This window comes from Bos javanicus, chromosome 7 (assembly GCF_032452875.1).
Source record: "Bos javanicus breed banteng chromosome 7, ARS-OSU_banteng_1.0, whole genome shotgun sequence".
Lineage (NCBI taxonomy): Eukaryota > Metazoa > Chordata > Mammalia > Artiodactyla > Bovidae > Bos > Bos javanicus.
Window position 1 is genome coordinate 105576987 of NC_083874.1, and position 5747 is coordinate 105582733.

The window sequence follows — 5747 nt, forward strand, 5'->3', positions numbered from 1 at the left end:
CATCTTTTCTAATGCCTTCAAAAGAACCTTTCCCTATCCCCTATCCCCAGGTAAAATGGGTTCAGATCAGATCAGATCAGTTACTCAGTCGTGTCCGACTCTTTGCGACCCCATGAATCGCAGCACACCAGGCCTCCCTGTCCATCACCAACTCCCAGAGTTCACTCAGACTCATGTCCATCGAGTTAGTGATGCCATCCAGCCATTTCATCTTCTGTCATAAACGGGTTAGTCTATGTTAAAAGCAAAACAGCAACCACTCACCCTTGTCTCTTACATATCTCTCTCACAGCAGTTAATACAGATGTGGAATTGTTTTGTTTACATGCCCATTTCTCTAATGAAAGTTCAAACATCTGTCTTTGTTATCTTTTTAATTCCTAGAACATAGTGAAAATTCAATAATTTACCTGCCTAGTCCACTTTATGTACTTAACTACTAATACTGAGACAATGAAGATATACAGAGGGGTAAAGTTTCAGGGCTAACAGTTTATCCTGATTATCCTGAAATATCCTGATATTTCCTGACTAGGTTAATCATAAAATCTAAAGAGCTACCAATGTCATTTTTTAAAAGCAGCCCACTTTCACACTGTACATATTAGGTAAATTTCCTGAGGTGTTTTCAGTTATATAGTGTTACGTTGATTAGAGAGAGAAAAAAGCACCCCTAGAGCACTGAAATCTATAGCAACTTCTTCGAAATTTGCTGGTTGATGTCTGGAGGAGAACTAGCTTGACAATAAAAAAATCTCATTCCTTAGCAATAACAACTGTGGAGTATTGATAACCAATACGTTAAATCTCTCTGCAGATTTAACAAGCAGTACCTACTGCTTTGGGACCTAGAGGCAGTGAAAGGCACGTGATTTTAGCAAGCAAGAGAAACTAACAACAGTCACACACAAAAATTGATGGAGTGGGTTTGAGGATTGGTTTAGAAAGCACAGACCTGACTGAGTTATTACCACTTGGTGCATTAGGGATAATAACTCTGCAGACCCTGTTTAGTTATAGATACCAGCTCAGCAAAATCTAATCTTGCCTGGAGAGAAATATTTATATTTGGTATATAAGTTTTTTCAAAGGCAAAAAGAGTCCACAATACACACTTGGAGGGAATTTGTTCCACAGATAAAAGTAAAAAATACTATCTCAATTGATAAGTGGATTACCCTTGGGCATTAGAACCTAGTAGCTAGTGAGGCTGCTGGCTGATGCCCTGATCAAAATCTCATCAGTATAACTGTGTCCCCCAGGATAAATCAGGATAAAGAATTCAATATATTGTTCTCTAATAACATTCCAGAGAAAGCCCATACCAGGCAGATATGACTCACTTGGGATGAGAGATACATCTCATGTATTTAGCAACAATTAATACTGGCTGTTTTCATCGGCTTTGAAGTTGAAATAGTTGGCCTTCTGTCAACCCTTCGTCTTCAAGATGTAAAATGTGTCATATTTAAATTTTTCAACCATGACTAAATGTAATCCTCAAGGATATGTGTTTCTGCCACTGAATTTTCTGAAAAAAAAAAAAAAATCTGTGGGCCAGCAGAGTAAATGATAATTTTTAATTGTCTTTTTCCAACAAAACAACTAACGTTTGGTTTAGAAACGGTGAAAATTAGAAACTAGAGACAATGAGGTAGGTAAATTCCTTCCCTGGAAATAATATGAACAGCAACGACAAAAACGGTCGGTGGCCATGGTTTGACAACATTTCTACTGTCTTTGACGTTAGATATATCATTTGTACTGTGTGTTCATCTCCACTGAAGCTTATGGTTGGAGGAATATATTAAACCTATGGTCTGAGAGACAAGGTAATTCTAGAGGGATTTATATGATGAACTTTGCATGTCACCAGAATGCAAAAGTAGTAAGAGTCAACCCTAACATGGAAAAAAAAAGGACATGCCACAGTGTGTCTTGTTTTGATAACATCAAGCATAATATTGTGAAAGATTAGAAAAAAATACAGTCAGGAGTATGTTAGAGGCATTGAGTTAATGCTGTCATGTGTATCGTAAGGACATTTCTTAGTAAATGAGAAATTCTTCACATAGCTTGCCGTGTCCTCACCAGCCAACCAGAGAATTAAACTGCTATTCGTGCTTAGCAAAGTTCAACAGGGCAGTTACCGGGGTCAAATTTTCCAGGACCTTTGAAGCTAATTAGTATGAATTCAAAGGTTATTCTCTGGAACTCTAAGGAAGTTGCTGACTAGTCCCTATTTCTCCTTTCTGGCACTCTTTCCTGTAAGCTAAGGCATTTTAAAAGACTTTTTTTTTTTTTTTTCATTTCCACCATTTAAATTCAATTATAAATCTATACATGTAATTCAACTCTGAATACAAATCCACTTTTTCTAATCCCACCCTGAAGTGAACCTGATTTCAGCCATAAAAAGACGAACAGCACAGTTTTAAGATGGTGTGCACATATTGGGGACGTTTTCTGCTTATAGGCCAGTAATTGATCTTTCCACGGATAACCACTGACTGCGCACAGAGGCCTGACTATTCTTGAGTAGTATTACGGTCAGACCAGCTCACTAGTTCATCAAAAGCAGTGTTAGGATGACTGCTCAAAATTCTGAGACCAGGAACGTAGATGTCTTGTTTTAAGGAGAGAGATCACCTTTTAAACACATGAGATTCTTCATCCACATCTCTCTCTTAACAGTTTATGTTTATATAATCAAAACAGAATTCCTAGTTCCACCATCTCCACATCCATCCCAAACCATTCCTCTTATCTTCCCCATTTCAAAGGGTGATATCCACCCAGTTGCCTCAGATAAAATCCCTGAATCATTCTTGATTCTTTCTTCACCCTCGGTTTTCACACCCAACCTAGTAACACTGTTGGAAGCATCACCAATAAAGTTTGAATCCATCTATCCATCTTCATGGTCACTACCTATCATTTTGACTTCATCGTTTCAAAGTCACCCACACTCCCTATTTCTATCACTGCCCTGCCTCCAACATGTTCTTTAAAGGCTGTTGTTTGTGACTTAAAGTGCCAATCATCTAAGCTTACTCAGCTTTGGAAAACACTCTCACAAGTTCCCACTGGACCTAGAATCAAATCAAAACTCATTAGATCGGTGCCACTTAAAATGTGGTGCCAGTTTGTGACATAAGTGCAAAAATTAAGGGCAAATATTTAGAAATATTTAAGGTATTTATACTCATGTGACAGTGCTGTGACACATATATATGTGAGTACTCAACTTGGTTTGCTGCAAACGTGCAAACCAGCTCACGCTGCCAGAAATCAGGTGGTGAGTTGTATGCGGCTCAACGGTGCACGTGCGTTTTAAACAGTAGAATCTTGTGTTGGTCTGTTATGGATTAGAAACACTTTTTAAAGAAAATTAATAATCCTTTATTACAAATATTTTGAGAAACTCTGCTGAATATGATCTAACACCAACCTCCTCTCCTTCCCCTCTCTAGCCACTGCCTCTTTTTTTAATCACAGGAGCCTGCTGACTTTGAAACAAGTAATGATCTTTCTCTTTTAAGCCTTCATGTGCCATCCTAGGCGTCTTCACCTCATCTCATCTCCTGCTTTGCTGTGATTCTTACCTTGAAGAGTTGGGTTTGTACCTTCTATTGAGAAAATTCCCATGTGCTTTTTCCCTCCCAAGTGAACTTTTTTCCAATTTCCTTTCTTGTTTTGAAGACCCCTGTGTCCTTTGCTTTGAAGTTTCCTTTTCCCTCCTGTTTTTGTTTTTTTCCAATGCCCTCTTTTCCTCAGCAGTGGTCTCCCAGACACGCTCTTGCACGCGAGGCAGCTTCTCCCCTGCTTTCCGTCCTTGGGTTGACATGTGCCCATTTCATTCTTCCAGCACTCTGAAATATAGTGAGCAAAATAACAAATTTCCTTTTAACTTTTCCAATCTCAGCTCATTGCAGGTAGCACATCAGGTGCCTTCCAGAATTTGCCTTTGTTGCTCTGCTGGCATGAAGTTAAGTATCCAGAATGCCTCCTGCAAAACAATCCAGAGGTTGTGGGGGAAAGGAAGCAGGCAAGGGCTGTCCTACTTTGGTGGTGGGGGAGGGGGCGCTAAAAAGGAAACCAATGAGAAAAAAGTGAAAGCTTCGGGCAATTTCATCATTTCATCCGTTTCATCATTTAAACATATAAAAAGCGGAATATGTTCCTTTAGTTCTTTATTGCTTCAAAACTTTTGAAATAAATGCATGGAACTCAACCAAAATGTGTTGCTGACCTCTGATTCTGAGAAGTTGGATATTCTGCAGGGTCAAATATAAATAAAACTAAGCCTTAGGTAAAATCTGTGTGAAGACAATTTCTTGTCAATTATATGGCTTTGACAAAACATTTGTAATTAAATATAATACCTGGATACATGTAATATTACTGATCTAAAGCAGAGCTTTTTTCTCAGTTAAACCCACCATTTCGACATCACAGTAATAGTTAATGTTATATTTATATATAGGTGGAGATCATTTAAACACCTCAAATTTTTAAAAATTTAGATGTTAGAATTCTTTAGGGCTATAAGAGTAGGAAATATCCATAGTTCAATTATTGCTCGGTCGCTCAGTCACGTCCAAGTCTTTGCAACTCCATGGACTGCAGCAGGCTTCCTTGTCCTTTACTCTCTCCCAGAGCTTGCTCAAATTCAAGTCCATTGAGTCGGTGATGCCATCCAACCATCTCACCCTCTGTCATCCCCTTCTCCTCCTGCCTTTAGTCTTTCCCAGCATCAGGGTCTTTTCCAATGAGTCAGCTCTTCACATGAGGTGGCCAAGGTATCGGAGCTTCAGTTCAATAACAGGAGAGAAAATTTTGTAATTCTTAAATTTTTAGAAATATTACCATAAAGAACAGGATAGCATTACCTATGAGCATGCAAACTGTTGATTGGTAGGCTTAGCAGTATTAGAAAGAACAAGGGGAAATAAGATATTGGACAGTGCTTTAATTTATAAGAAAAACATCACTGTCATTCTAGTATAAAACTCTTTAAGTAACTCATTTAGGGGGCTTCCCTGGTGGCTCAGATGGTAAAAAATTGTCTGCAATGCAGGAGACCCAGGTTTGATCCCTGGGTTGGGAAGATCCTCTGGAGAAGGGAATGGTAACCCACTCAGGTATTCTTGCCTGGAGAATCCCATGGACCGAGGAGCCTGGCAGGGAACAGCCCATGGGGTCGCAGAGTCGGACACCACTGAGCAACTAACCCTTTCACTTTCACTTTAAGCAACAACATGTATCTCCAGTTGGAGGGAATGGGATCAGAAAAAGAAAAGCAAACCTTTGTCCAAGTTCTTTTTTCCAAGGGCCAGTCTGTTATATCCTAAGGTCAGAGGAAGAATCACGGAGGACTCGCCTCATCTTGCCCCAAACCACGAAAACTTCTCAAAAACCGTCCGGTTCCTTCCTTCTCCAGCCACCAGCCTTCGCCCGGACCTCTGCAATAGTCTATTCTGTGTCTTCTTTCTTCCAGAACATTCTGTCTCTAATCCATTATTCCCCTGCAATCACAATTCTCTATCTGAAATATAAACGAAATCTGCTAAAGTCCTTCCGTTACTTTACCGTCGTCCCCATACCCTTTCATGGGCCACAGGAAGCACGTGGCGTGCGTAGGACGGGCCACGCCTCTCCCTCAACCTGGTTGTATCGGATCCTTCCGTGTTTCCCGGTGCCCTTTCTTTTGTGGGGTGGGGAGTGGGAGGGCGTGTTTGTCAAAA